The following is a 15589-nucleotide window of genomic DNA, read 5'->3' as shown; positions in this document are numbered from 1 at the left end:
CCTCACCATGACTGAGTGTATGTCGTATGCTGCACTCAGCTCTAGGCACTTGAAACGCAGTGTTTTGAAACCCAGCTACAATATTTTAAGGTGAGAAGTGATGCAGCTTTCCTATTTAACAGATGAAGAAAGAGATTCAGAATTGAAGTTAAATTCCGCACTTCATATAGCTGAAATGTGGCAGAGCACGATTACAGCCTATGTCTGCCTTACTTCTAGTCCATCCTGTTTCCACCTTACCTCACTTCTTTAGCACGGCCTGGAAAGAATTGTGTACTTCTTCATTAAATGTATCTTTGTTTTATATTCTTTTAACTATTCACATAGGCCGATTGCTATACTTTGGGCTTTAAGGGAGTATTTATTGCCTATTTTGAAAGAAGGCCCTTTAAAGATGATTTTAAAACATTTTTCAAGTAAATGCAATAGCTCTTGTTTATTGCTTCTTGCCATGTGGAATTACTGTAAATCCAATTAGTTTGATCAACTTCCCTGTAGACATGGTGTTGTTTGGCACAGATGTTATGCTTGGTCCTGACGTTATGCAGTAGAGAGACACGTTTCAGGATTCACCAGGGAGGTCAGCAGAATAGGGCAGCTGAGGACAGGGACGCCTGGCATCACCACTGCCTCCTAGTCTCCCACCTTCCCTAAGAGGGAAAGGATTTCCTGGGAAGCCCACCCAGCTGCAGGGTTTGGTTGCTGACGTTCTGTCTGTTTTGAAGTTATAGTCAGGGCAGGCAGCAGCAGGGGTGGAGTTGGAGTGTACAGAATGGAATATCAACAGTTCTGAAGTCAGCAAAAAAATGAATGTAGACAACACTTGAAAACAAAGGAACATAGACCCTTAGCAGGCATAGTGAGGCTTCCTCTCCTGGGCAAAGGTTCCCTGTTAGTGTACAATCTGGAAGGAAGGCTGCAAGGACGGTCCTGTGGTGCACATATTAAATGAGTTAAAGCACTTAGAAAACTGCCTGGCATGTAGCAAGGGCTCAACAAATGCAATCACTATTATTATTACTTAATAATGTGTTATTATTACTCAAAGATGGGTTACCACTGTTGCTCAAAATGTGTTTTTATTTTTATTGTTACTGCTCTTATTCCAAGGTAAGTTGTGAGACTTGGTACTCAGAAACTAGAATCATGGAAGAAACCCAGGTTAAAGATCCACCGGTAAGGCCAGTGCTTGGACATGAGGTGAAAACCTAGTTATCAGAAGAGCGATAGTGTAATACTGCATTAGGGATAAGAATCTTAGAGCTGATAAATATTCCTATGTTAGAGTGAGATGGGTCTAGGGACCTACAGTTGGCTGGAGCCTGCTGATGGGATTCAGTGCAGAGCAAATAGGTAAGGAAACTGGCTTCTCTTTATACAAAAAGCTATTTTTTGTTTTGTTTTTTATTTTATTTTGTGTTGTTTTGAGACAGAGTCTCACTCTGTGGCCCAGTCTGGAGTGCAGTGGCACTATCTTGGCTCACTGCAACCTCCGCCTCCCAGGTTAAGCAGTTATCCTGCCTCAGTCTCCCAAGTAGCTGGGATTACAGGCACCTGCCATCATGCCTGGCTAATTTTTTTGCATTTTTAGTAGAAGCAGTGTTTCACCATGTTGGCCAGGCTGGTTTCGAACTCCTGACCTCAAGTGATCCGCCCGCCTCAGCCTCCAAAAGTGCTAGGGTTACAGGCGTGAGCCACTGTGCCCAGCTAAAGCTATTGTTTTTTTTTTTTTAAATTTATTTATTATTATTATACTTTAAGTTGTAGGGTACATGTGCATAACGTGCAGGTTTGTTACATATGTATATTTGTGCCATGTTGGTGTGCTGCAATAGTTTTAATATCAACTATAGAAGTATTTGAATAAGTTAAAATCATTTAAATAATTATATTTTATCTCATGGCTGTTTAATTGACAACTATTTAATATTAAGGCCAGAATGATAAGGTGAGAAAAGAGAAAAAACCACAATGCATTTATATTTCAAGAATTGTGAGCTTAGTGTCTACGCTGCATTGTTAGAAGCTGCTTGGGACAGTTGGTGTCCCTGAAATGTTATCACCTAAAGTTCCATGTGGAGATGACAGTGATAGAAGATGAAGAAACTTTGTCCAGATGTTCTGGGTAACTGGAATGTGAATATCCACAGGTATTTGTTGAAAGAATGAATGCATGCCAAGAGAAGGGGAGGCACAGTGGGAGGTGAGTGGCACATACCTGAACAAAGATGGCCCAAAGTTCAGAGCCTCAGCAGCATGCAATTGGACACTTACTGGGCAAAAAAACACTTGCTGATGAAATAGCCATAACATTTTACTTTATAAACACTTAAATTATCCCTGTTGCAATTGCTACAAAACTGGGAGAAATGTGTTTTTTTCCTCATATTTCTTTTTTATATAATTTTTCAGAATTAAACAATGACTAGCACTTTGTCTTGAAACTGATGTGGCTGAAATTCTTCTCATGAACTTAGGAATCAACTGACTAAGGAATAGGATATGTAATGAATGATTGAGAAATCACTAGTTGATTATCATAAACCAAAACTCAATACCTGCACAAAGTATGTAAACCGGAAAATGATCCAATGTCTTTTTCTTTTTTTTTGGAACAGCTGAATCAGTGGTTGAGTTTGTCAAGTTGCATGAGTTTGACTGTCATCACAATGCAGCGTTTGCATAGTCCTGATTACATGACTTACAGTTTTCCAGTGAACCCTCTGGCTAAAACTGCTCTTTCTTCCTACCCACATTTACACTAATATTTATTCTAGAAATTCCTGAAAATTCAGCCCTGACACTACCAGAGCGACTTCTGTTCTCTGCCTTGTCATGGAGCTATCTAAAAGCAGCTGGCCATAGTCATTCACCTATAGTTATCCTTTGCTGCAGAAACTCCACCGCAGCTTCCCCTGTGTTTATTTTAAACCTTAAATTTGAAGAGCAAAATGATGAGAAAAATAGCATTGAGTCTAACCAGGGCTTCATAAATATGTTGCCATGGCTTATCTCGCTACATGAACCACTGCTGTGGGATTTGGGGTCTGGTTAGGAAAGATTAAAGCAGTGGGTGGTGCAGCATTCTTTGCTTAAAACCTAAAATACACCTCCTTGTGCATTAAATACACAGAGGTATTTCAAAGCCAAGTATGTGTGTAATTAAAGTAAGAAAGCGCCAGCTTTCTGTGTGCACCTCGAGCTTCAGGCCGCCACATGTGCTCTTTGTCAAGCCTTGGGAAGGCCAACAAATACACTGAGCTGCCAGGCAGATGTGAAAAGAAGCATTAGATGCTGGAATTCCAGTTGAATCCTTTGGCAGTGAACGGTCCTGCAGGCTCATGCCCGCACAAACTTGGTTATGTATCTCCTTCCTTTTATTCACAGACACGGAGTGAGGATACAGCTCCTGCTAATTTCAGCACAAGGCGCTCACTTCTTCAATGGGGCAGCGGGGAGCCGGTATCTGCATAAGCTGGATATGGCTTATTTGAGTGAATGGATCGCATGCCCGGTATCGACATCCCAGATTCTTCAGGGTTGTACCTAAACAAAAAGATTGAAAAGGGGAAAGTCATTTTTTTTTTTTCCATGCAGGACTCACTTTCAAACCCAGTGTCATTATTCATGAGTTTTCGCAATGTAAGCATGGCGCCGCTTTCGCTTGCGTTCCTGCTTTCTGTTTTCCTATTCACCTGTCTCTTGGGTAACATTTTATTTGTCCCAAGCATCCTTTCCTTCCCTTTGCCTGTCTTCTTTCCTTCTCTTCTGTCTCCCGTGTCTCTAACTTCTTTGCACGCTCTCTGTCTGCCTCTCTGGACCTCTCTGGGTCACGACGGCATTTAGCGAGGAAAGCGTCTGAGGTCAACCTGCACGGATTTCTTCTTCCTCCTCCTCCCCACAGGTTCTTCCTCTGGAAAGGGGCTTCAGAGGAGAGGATCTTCTTTAGCTCCACCCTCTTGCTGGGCAGCTTGCTCTCCAGACAACTCCCTTGACCTTGTCCACAGCCCTAGCCTTCATAACTCCCCAGTCCCAGCCCTGACCCCAAGATTCCAGGTCCTAACTCTGGGCTCTGCCCTGGCCTGTCTGAAATCAGGTGTCCTGGATGAAACACAAAGTCAGTCAAGAGTTAGGCTGCTTCCCTCACCACTGACAGATATGTGAAATTTCAACCAACTAATTGGAACTCAGAAGATCAGGCAGTATGGTAGGATTGAAAGAGCCTGGGACTGGACTCGGAAGATCTGAGCAGTGGCTGCAGTTTGTCTAATAAAGGAGCTTGGCACCTGTTGGAATCTCAGTCTCCTCATATTGAACTAGCAGATGGTGGAGCTGCTATTCAAATATTGATTAAAGTCGTTTTCCTGATAACCTCATAGGTCTACAAAGGAAATTTCCTATGGAATGTAAGAGAGAGTCAAAAGGGGAGGCAAACTAAAATCTTTATGTTGTGACATTGAGTATGTTTTGTTTAAAATGTGTCATGACTCAGAAATAGCTTTGTACTGCTCAGCAAAGCCTGGCCATAAAAGAGTTGTGACTCCTAAATATTAGTGATGTTGACCCCTTGAGCAAGACAAGCAATCAAGTCCTTGGACGTGTCCCCTCCACCGCCACACTCCTGCAGAGTGGGTCTTAGAAATGCAAAGAAGCCTCTAGGTTTGACGCAACAGCTATGGGCAGAGGAATCAGTGAAAACTGGCACTGATATTGGAGGGCGGGAGCAAGGTAGTGGGGGCAGGGAGGTGACAGGCTGCCCTTGGTGTCAAATCCAAACTGTGGGGTGACGCTCTGAGTCCTTTAGATATAGGAGGTATACCTATACCTGTCTATATCTATGTCCGTGTCTGTGGCTAGCCCTAAATCTCTATCTATCTATCTATCTATCTATCATCTGTCTATCTATCTATCTATCTATCTATCTATCTATCTATCTATCTCCATCCATGCAGCTATATCCAGGACCTGTTAGCACCTTAGTCATTAGCAACCACATCGACTGGGGACTGGGGAGTGCCAGAACGCTGAGGGGACCCTGTTCTGGAATCAGAGGTGTGAGAGAAGAGGATGGGTAGGCAGATGGAGCTGCTCTACTTTTAAAATTATCTATGTTGAACAGACTTGCTTTTCATTTGTAATAACCTCAAGTTAGAGTGTCTGGTTCTTAGAGTGAGCTGGAATAAGCTATCTTTAAAACTTCACACCATTTAGGAGGCATTTTGAAATAGTTTTTCTGCTTACTGATCAGAATCGTGTCAAAGAACAAATGAGAGTATGTGAAAATGCTACTGCACCATTGACATCTGTGAGATTATGAGGGTGCATATTTCTGTATATTTATGTGTGCCAAGTAATAGCAAAACAGTTAAGAGGCTATTGGGGGAAAATCGTGTATACTTTCTTGGGAAAAAACTTTTCCTGAATTTTAAAAGGATAATTTTATTTTCTTGCAGTGGGTTGTTTTGCCCAGTGCCAAAAACAAGTATGTAACAGTGTCCAAGCAGGGAAAAGCCACTCCGCCTCAGGCTGTTCTGTCCTAACATGTAACCACAAATATTTCTCATGTTGTAAATACCCTTTGTAGAATTCAGATCATGTAACCTTTTAATTTTGAAATATTGCCACTTATGTGAACTTCTGATAATCTTTGAATGTCAGATTTTGTCCTGGCCTTGCAAATCTTTTCTCCCTGCTTTTTAAAAAGACCATCATTTAGGAGACAAGAACTCAGCCTAGGGATGCTGGTTAGTCAGTGACTAAATACTCCAGGATGCCAACATAAACCTCAACCAACAGCGGGCCTCTGCTAATGTTAGGCAGCTTTTGACTCTTCACATTTACTGAAAGTCAGACTCCAAAAGGAATGTCTTTCATTCTTCGTTTTCTTTCCTTGTGTTTGTATACTGATGGACAGAAAGAACTTAGCACAGGGCCTGGGTCATAGTAAAAGCTACCTCTTAAGTCTGTCTCTTGTTTATTACAGGCATTGGCATCCTTTTAACAGTGAAGTACTATATCTGTGAAAGTATTACAGAATGGTAAGAAACTAAACTTTGGCTGTATATCCAAGGCTTAGAAGAAATTATAACGGGACAGACGGAACTCAGGTTGCTGCCATCTGAGAGCAGAAGGGAAAGAAGAGGAACATTCCCCTGTTCTTCCCCATCCTGCTTGGGTTTGGTTTGGTTCGATTTCCTTTGGAATCTGCATTTGCCCCAGCAGGCATTTAAGCCCTCTGAGTCCTAAGACACACAGTAATGGGATTAAGGTGCATGACATACGAAAGAAAAGGGCAAAAGCATTTTAGATGTGGTACCAGGGCAAGGATTGGGGCACTTCAGAGTTTCTTTTTAAAGCTGTTAGAGATAGAGACTTTTGTGTGAGAGAAACAAGTGCTCTTCGTTGGATTTTAGCTACAGAAGTGCTAGGCGAAATCACCCTCGCAAGAGCAGCACAGTGCAGTGGGTAATGCTCACTACCATTACCGTTCAGAGAGCACTGGAGCAGTTTCTTGACGCCCCCCTCCACGCTGAGAGTGAGGTGCCAGAGGGCAGACTGCTGGCTGGTGGCACAAGGAGTCATGGGAAGGTCATGGGCTTTGAGGTGGGACATACCTGGCTTCAAATCCACTTATAAACTGTGTGATGTTTGACAAGTTAATGTCTCAGAAACTCAGTTTTATAGCCCTGAGCCAAAAACAAAAACACCTTCCTTGCCTGGTTGTTATGAGAATTCTTTGCGATAAGGTACACAAAACCTCTACAGATAGGCACCAACCAGTGCCGTTTTCCTGGACAGATTCATGACTTAGGGAAAGCAGTCTTTTGCCTTTTAAAAAGACCTACCATAAGCTAAACAGACTTAAATATGTTTACGGAGCCATGCAACCAGCTTAATTTGCATAAAATAGAAATATTTCTCAGATACACAGCTGGATACTGAAAACTTCAGAACTGTCCTGGCCAAACCCAGAGAAAACCGAATATAGGGTAGGGTTTTTTTTTTTTTTCTTTTTCGTCACTAAATTAGGAAATGGAGAACAGAAGCCTGTCCATCCTGGCAATAATGTTTCATAATTCAAGGAAAATAAGACTTCTATTTTGCATTTAGTTCCAGTTTGATACATTTTTGTAGCAGTAGATTTTGGGTAGGTTGGTTTTAGAATTGTTGTCCAAGACCAGCAATTCATTTTTCCAGAGGTTTCATGGAATCAGGTAATGTCAAAACAGAGAAAACTCAGCAATAAGATGAGAAAGTTATTTCGAGGCAAAGTAGTGGTGGGATGAATCCCGCCCCCCACCATGACCCACTCCCAAGACTCAGTTGGTAGTAATCATAGTAATAAGTATGATGATAATAGTGAGGATAACAATAGTTAACGTTACTGGAGAAGTTACTGTGCAAGAGGGAATGTGTTAAGTGCATTTCCTATATTTTCTTTTATCTTTCTTTTTTGCCACAATTACACTTTTATTTTTAATTTTTTAAAATTACACTTTAAGTTCTGGGGTACATGTGCAGAACTTGCAGTTTTGTTACATAGGTATACTTGAGACAAGAATCTTGCTCTGTTTCCCAGGCTGGAGCATAGTGGCGCGATCTCAGCTCGCTGCATCCTCCGCCACCTGGGTTCAAGTGATTCTCCTGCCTTAGCCTCCCAAGTAGCTGGGACTACAGGCACCACCCACATCTGGCTAATTTTTGTATTTTAGTAGAGACAGGGATCTTGCCATGTTGGCCAGGCTGGTCTTGAATTCCTGACCTCAAGTGATCTGCCCGCCTCAGCCTCCCAAAGTGCTGGAATTACAGGTGTGAGCCACCGCACCTGGCCCACTTCCTGTATTTTTCCATTTACTCTCCCTAACAAATCTATGCACTATTTTTAATCCCTGTTCCAAAGTTGGGGAAACCAAAGCATGCTTAAAAACACTGTTAATTAGCTAGTGAGATGCAGACCATGAGGCCTAAGTTTGCAGTCCCTTGTGAGAAACAGGCACCTAGCGTCTCTGAGAAGTGCCCATGTAAGCCTTCTACGAATAACCTTTTTCAGAATTAATATGAATTTGCTAATTACTTCTACCATTGTAAATTATTTTCCCAGCCCACATTGCTGGCGTATTCTTTTAGATTGGGATTTTTCAACCTTGATCCAATTGACATTTTGGGATTGATCACTTTTTCTTGTATAGGCTGTATTGTATTGCCTGGGTTCAGGCTCTGCTGTTACCAGCCTCAGCACCACACTTTCCTTGTTGGCATCCCTCAGGCCTATCCATCCGTTTGTGGCCCTGTCCTCATTAGCCGGATGGAGGGTGCCCTCTGCTCTCTGCCAAGCCCTGACTGATTACAATACTAAACAAAGCAATAGTTTGTTTGGAAATAATGTCTGTGCCTGCCTCTTTAAATTACAGACCCAAGCTCTGTTCCAAAGCCATATTTTTCCTACCTCTTAAATGAGCAGATGAAGTTTCCGACAGGCTGGCTCTGGGCCACATCAGATGAAGACATGCAGTCACCTCCTGTTTAGTCTTCTGGATTGATCCTGGTAAAGCAGCACCGGCCTTCAGGAAGAACAGCCTTCCTGTTCAGGAAAAATCCACGTTTGCCTCTGTCCCCTCTTTTTGGTTTATGAAATCTCGTTTGCCCTCCTCCACAGCACAGCACAGGTGAGGAAAATAGACCTCTTTGTAATTTGGGGCCAAACCATTCAGAACGTATAAAATCATTCATTAAAATAGAAATAATTCACATTTCTTGATTGGTCTATAGCAGTTTGAAGGAAATTAGGTTGTCATGAAGCAGCTGTCTTGGAGGTTTATGCCAGGGCTCTGAGGCTCCCTCTGTCCCCCTGAGAATGTAAAGGACTCCTTGAGTACCAGGGCCAGGCTACATCCGACTTCACTCACTGGAGCCTCTCGGGGGGAAGTACTGGGGAGCACGAAAAAATGCCAGCCTTATTGATGGTAAAGGCAGCACATAATAAATATTCACTTTCATCTTCCTTCCTTCCCTCTCTAACTTCCCTAATATGAAAGGTAAAAAACGGGGCTAGGGGAAAGGAACTCTCAAAGGAAGAGAGAAACAGTATAGATCTTGGAGACTGGAGGTGAAGTGGTGGAGTTTGTGGAGTCTCTGTAGCTCCGTTGGCCTTTTTGGCGGTGTTTGGGTTCTGGGTGCCTTTGAGTGCACCCTTCCCCTCTCTCTGCCTTCTCATGTCTGTTTGGCTGTGTGGAGGTAGTGAGGTAGTGGTTAGCGCCTGGTGGAAAAGAAGCAGAAGCTGCTGTGAAGCTCAAGGGAAATCATTTCTTCCTTTCTGCCAAGACAGATCATGAGTGCAGGGAAGGAAGCTGCACCCGAAGGCGCTGCCCACTGGATGGGGCTAGGCTGTTCCTCTCAACGGGTGAGGAAAGGGAGAGGAGGCCCACTTCAGGCTTCATAAACAAGGAGTGTCTGAGTTCCTGAGAATACGAAAGGCACATGGGAGGATGGAACCTCAACCTTAGCAAGGTATTGCATATTCTAAAAAAATCCTTGATATCCCCACCTCCCGACTGGGTGTATTGATGACTGAATAAATGCTAAAGAAAGACTATAGGACTAAAGTGTCTTAAATGTTCCTTAACCAAAAAATGGAAAACACTGCAAAGTATGTGGGGAGATGAAGGAGAGAAATTAATAATCCATTGTCTTAGTCCTTTTGGGCTGCTAAAACAAAATGCCATGGACTGTGTGGCTTATAAACAACAGAAATTTATTTCTGACAATTCTAGGCACTGAAAAGTCCAAGATCAAAGCACCAGTAGACTCAGTGTCTGGTGAGTGCCTGTGTTCCCACACACAGTGCCTCTTTGCTGTGTCCTCACTCAGCGGAAAGGTGAGGCTCTCTCTGGGGCCTCTTTTATGAGGTCACTAATCCCAATCATGAGGGCTCTGCCTTTATGATCTAATCACCAGTCCAAAGGCCCCATCTCTTAATGGGATCACCTTGGGGGTTAGGATTTCCAAACATGAACTTTAGGAGACAGAAACACTCAGACCATAGGATTTATTTAGAAACGGTTTCATTTACTTAAATGTGACCCATAGGACACTTTATAGTGGCACGTCAGCCACTTTCTTTAGCACTTTACAGAAGTCCACTCCCCTGGGGTGCAGAAGTTCCGGCACCTGGCCAGGTGCCGTGGTTCACGCCTGTAATCCCAGCACTTTGGGAGGCCGAGGCAGGCGGATCACTTGAGGTCGGGAGTTCAAGACCAGCCTGGCCAACATGGTGAAACCCATTCTCCACAAAAACAAAAAACAAAAACAAAAATTAGCCAGGTGTGGTGGCACGTACCTATAATCCCAGCTACCGAGGTGGCACGCACCTATAATCCCAGCTACAGGAGAATATCTTGAACTCAGGAGGCAGAGGTTGCAGTAAGCCAAGATGGTGCCACTGTACTCCAGCTTGTGTAACAGAGAGGGACTCTGTCTCCAAAAAATTCCAGCACTGGGGGCTTAACCATTGCATTATCTTCAATAATGATTTATTAATGAGCATTTTCATATAAATATATACATTCATTTTGATTTTAAGATTCAGTAAAAGTCATTTGAATTTACAACAATGTTGTGATAACATATATGGCAAGTATGTTATCTCCGTAAGGAAATTGGTGCTTCGAGAAGTTAATGACTTCTTAGTTAATTATACAGCCAATAAGTGCTAGAAGCCGGCTCCTCTGCCACTGGTTGGTCCTGTGCACTTCCCCCCATTGTGTACTATTTCCCCTGAAAACGGGAGAATGGGTCTGCTTCTAAGGACATTGTGCAATCAGAATTATCTTTGAAAAGTGGGGTTTCGGCCGGGCGCGGTGGCTCAAGCCTGTAATCCCAGCACTTTGGGAGGCCGAGATGGGTGGATCACAAGGTCAGGAGATCGAGACCATCCTGGCTAACCCGGTGAAATCCGGTCTCTACTAAAAAATACAAAAAACTAGCTGGGCGAGATGGCGGGCGCCTGTAGTCCCAGCTACTCGGGAGGCTGAGGCAGGAGAATGGTGTGAACCCGGGAGGCGGAGCTTGCAGTGAGCTGAGATCCGGCCACTGCACTCCAGCCTGGGTGGCAGAGTGAGACTCCGTCTCAAAAAAAAAAAAAAAAAAAAAAAAAAGAAAAGTGGGGTTTGGAGGCAGGAGCCACTGGACAATATTTGAGTCTGACACAGAAATTACAGAAACTACTTAATTTTAGCAGGAATCTCAAAGTTTATTTTATTAGCTGAAATTTTCTCAATCCAGAGAATTGTTGCATCTCTTCATGAGCTTGAGAGCCATGGGGCATGTGTGATTATCCTTATTTTATCAATGAAAACCTTGAGGCTCAGAGAAATTAAGTAATGTGTAGTGATAAATTTGGCATTGTCCAAAGAGAGGGCTGGACTTGGCCCTCAGCTTCTGGAAGGTAATCTGTGTCATACCTAATAGGAAGGAGAGTCTTTGGGGAGGGGTCCATTGATGCCTGACTGTCTGAGGCTGATCGTACCAGAAGGACCAACCATGCGATTTAAGGGTTGAGCCTTCGGAGAAGTTAACCTGGAGGCTGAGTGTCAACTCTGTAGACAGTCAATCCACGAAGAAATCAGTCATGCCTACCTAATGAAGCCCCAGTAAAACCTCTGCTCATGGAGACTTGGGTCATCTTCTCTGGTTAGCAGTACTCCATGTATGTTGTCCTACACCAAGGCTGAGAACGTAACATGTTCTGGGGACAGCAGAAGCTTCACAGGTGCAGCCCTTTGTATGCTTTCCTTATAATAAACCATAACCCCATGAGTATAACAAACAGCCTTCAGTGAGCATCCTTTTAGTGAATTATCAAGTGTGAGGGTGATTTGGGGAACCTCTTGACCTTGGGGTTAGTGTCAGAAGTGTGGGAGATTTTGTGTTGACTTTCTTTTTAGCTTTGTAGTTGGGCTGTAACTCCTTGCAGTTGGTGTCAGAAAGTCTTGAGTGGACTTGGCAGTCTGAAGGACCATGTCCTCCAACTTTGCAGTTTGGCTAACTGTAAGTCAGTCACCTGTTCACAATCACCGGAGTCTGAGCCAAGAATAGAACTCATATGATTGTAACACAAATACATGTAAGTACATTTGTAACACAAAATACTCTCACCAGGCATGTCCCAACCAGTACTCCAACCTGCTGGAGCATCTCTCATGCAAACAATGGCAATCAGAGCATCTGGAAAGTGGGATGCCCGCGGTGGGAGGAAATATGGAAGGGGCCGCCAGTGGGATGAAGACCAGGTGGGAGTAATTGGGAGGTCTTGGGATTGGATCAGTTGGCATGTGGCGGGACGGAGATCTGTAACCTTTACACATCTGCAGGGAAGCCCTCAGCTCCACTGAAGTAGTGCTTCCATCCATCAAAAGCACAGGTGATGAGGCTCTCTCTAGCATTTCATCCAAGAGCTCTTGGGCTGACATATGGCAGTCCAAGACTTCAGCTTGGATTCAGTCCCATTTCCGTAGGTTTTCTGGCCTATGCCAACCCAGTAGGATGAGCTAAGAGATTACAGGATCATACCTACCTTTGCTCCACAGATCTGAAATTGTTATTTTCCTCTTGAAATTTCAAAATTCCAGGAAAAGGAGTACAGCTGTAAAAATAATAGAGCGCTCACCTTGAAGCTGATGGCAGATGTATTATAACACAGTGAAGCAATCACCCAACACGTTTCATATTGCAAAGTGCCCAGGAGCACCAAGAGGATTTGTTTTCAGTCACGCCATCCATTCTCTTCAAAGAGAACAACAGAAGCAATCTTAATCCTCCATAAAATCTGCTATAATGTTCTGTTTGACATTAAGGCATTTTCATAAAACTGTCAGTTTAACTGTTTCAACTAACTTGAAGAGTCAATTTAGTCGAGCAGACTGGCTCCATGAAAAGCAATTGAAATAAGTTATTTGGGTACATTATCAGGTCAAGGGCATCTTGAAACTATCAAGTTGGCTGTGTATATAGTTAGGGGGCTTGGGGAAAGCATGGAGGAAAGTGGATAATTAGGCACCCACTATATACCAGGTACTTTTTCTACTTCATTTAATCTGCACAACAACATACTGTATAATCTCAATTTTATAGATGACAAAACTGAGGCTCAGGGAGATTAAGTAATTCTCTCAAGGTTATAAAAATGGCAGAGACAGCAGTGAAACCCAGACCTTTCTGCTACCAAGTCTCTCTCTCTCTCTATCTTTTTTTGTAGGGCAATAATTTATTAAAGCAAGAAATTGAAACCTTTGCATTCTGCAATGAAGATCAGGGTATCACTGAAAGACAGTGGAAACCAGGATAAAAGAGTTTTTACATCTCAGAGATTAAATTTCACCAATATTTTCCCCAATATTTTTAAAATTAAGAGTCTGTTCCCAAGGGACATCTTGTCTGTGCATTTCTTCACCGCCATCTTGGCGGCAATAGCTTCTAGAGGTGCGTTAAGATTGGCAAGTTGTAACTTGAACAAAGGATCCTGAGTGAATAAGAAGCCTGTGATTTTAGTAGCAAGGGCCGGACAGAGCACTGCATTGGCCTCTTAGCAGCTAAAGGCCAGAGTGAGTAGTAGGAGGCACACTGACAGCCTTGTGGCATCTTATTTAGCTTTGTCTGTTACCAAGTCTTGATCTGCCCAGTATTCTGCACTATCTACCTGTTAGAAATATAATTCAGAGGCCAGATGCGGTGGCTTACACCTGTAATCCCAGCACTTTGGGAAGCTGAGATAGGTGGATCACCTGAGGTCAGAAGTTTGAGACTAGCTTGGCAAAACTGGTGAAACCCTGTCTCTACTAAATATGCAAAAATTAGCTGGGCATGATGGCAGGCACCTGTAATCCCAGCTACTTGGGAGGCTGAGGTGGGAGAATTGCTTGAACCCAGGAGACGGAGGTTGCAGTGAGCTGAGATAGCGCCACTGCACTCCAGCCTGGGTGGCAGAGAGAGAGTCTGTCTCAAAAAAAAAAAAAAAAAAAAAAAAGAAATGTAATTCAGAAATATATTACACCATCACATTATCCTAGGAGAATGTTAGCTTAAGAATCTAAGTATGAAATTCTGAGGTATGACCTACACTGTAGCTCTGATTTATGGTGAGGAGTGTGTGTATTTTTTTCTAAGGGGTTGGTTAATTTTTCCCTGATCTTGTTGAAATGGCTAAGACTCAAATAAGTTTAACAAATATTCATGAAACACAGTTTGTTTAACCATTCTCCTTTTCATGGGAAAAGATTGATTTGTGTGTTGTGTGTGTGTGTGTGTGTGTCTGTGTGTGTGAGACAGGGTCTTACCCTGTTGCCCAGGCTGGAGTACAAAGGTCTGATCACAGCTCACTGCATCCTTCTACTCCTGGGCTTAAGGGCTCCTTTCACCTCAGCCTCTCCAGTAGCTAGAACTACAGGCACACACCACCATGTCCAGCTAATTAATTTTTTTTGTGTGTATGGAGATGGAGTCTCATTATGGTGCCCAGGCTGGTCTCAAACTCCTGACTTCAAACCATCCTCTCACCTTGGCCTCTCAAAGCACTGGGATTACAGGTATTAGCCACTGAAACTGGCCTGGAAAGACTGATTTTATAACCAGTGTTTTTGTAATCAATATTTTTTTTTTTGTAGGAAAGATTCCAATTTATAAACTGCAATGAAAGTCATCAATTAGTTTACTCGTATTTCCTTTATCTCTTATACAGTTACACCCAGAATTGTGTTGTACTATCTCTTAAATATATACACATTATATTATAATATGCTCAGTATTTTACTTTGAAATGGTCTCTGCTATATGATGTTTGTGTTGTGTATTATTAATTGTCAACTAGAGTGGCATGCTAGATTTGGCACCAATTAATTCTACTACTTAGATCTCAAGTTAGATTTTACCTTTTCATCTCTGTTTCTGATCTTCACCTAACCCTTTCTCTTGCCTAATTGGCACCTAATGCCTAATACCTGCATATTATCCTTTGCCTTTCCCTCAAGTGATTGAGACTTCAGACACCCAACTACTGCATGTCCCAGGAACGGCTCCAGGTGCTGAAGATACAACAGTGAACAAACAGTCCCAAATCCTGTCTTTGGAGAGTCTCTGTTCTAGCAAGAACCTTCCTCATCAAAATTCCAACCCTTCAGTATCTTAGCTGGGTATGAGGCAATTTGATTATCATGTTACAGTATGCCAGGGCATGGTGTGATTGATTTATAAGAAGTCTTTGTGTTTTTTGTTTTTTTTTGAGACGGAGTCTCGCTCTATCGCTCAGGCTGGAGTGCAGTGGCGCGATCTCAGCTCACTGCAAGCTCAGCCTCCCAGGTTCACACCAATCTCCAGTTAGGTATTAACAGTTCTCAAGTCAAAGAGCAAGTCAGACAGGCCTGATGCTGTTACTTAGAAAAGAGGGAGGGTTCCCTTTGAAAACAACTCTTTTCTGGTTATGTCAGCATTTGGCATAAAAACCATCTGTGCTACTTAAACTTTTTACTGAATTGGATAATCAGAGATCGCTTGGCATGCAGATCTTATGATTCCAGATACAAATCTTTGCAGAGCTGTA

At 42.9% G+C, this 15589-nt stretch overlaps 2 long non-coding RNA genes across 3 annotated transcripts; one reads left to right on the top strand and one right to left on the bottom strand.

Moving 5' to 3' along the window:
* Positions 1-3418: 3418 nt before the first annotated feature.
* On the bottom strand, positions 3419-12700 carry LOC139362285 (uncharacterized). The gene is made up of 3 exons (XR_011620849.1): positions 12665-12700; positions 8447-8577; positions 3419-3546 (listed from the first exon to the last, which is right to left on the bottom strand). It is a non-coding gene; the product is annotated as an uncharacterized lncRNA (long non-coding RNA).
* On the top strand, positions 8417-15241 carry LOC139362284 (uncharacterized). Of its 2 annotated transcripts, none has more exons than XR_011620847.1 (3): positions 8417-8666; positions 9326-9507; positions 15021-15241. It is a non-coding gene; the product is annotated as an uncharacterized lncRNA (long non-coding RNA). The 2 variants fall into 2 exon arrangements; XR_011620848.1 differs by lacking the exon at positions 15021-15241 and adding an exon at positions 11943-12197.
* Positions 15242-15589: the final 348 nt, after the last annotated feature.

Source organism: Macaca nemestrina, chromosome 3 (genome assembly GCF_043159975.1).
Source record: "Macaca nemestrina isolate mMacNem1 chromosome 3, mMacNem.hap1, whole genome shotgun sequence".
NCBI lineage: Eukaryota > Metazoa > Chordata > Mammalia > Primates > Cercopithecidae > Macaca > Macaca nemestrina.
Note: the sequence above shows the minus strand (reverse complement) of the source record. Positions and strands in the feature narration are given on the sequence as shown.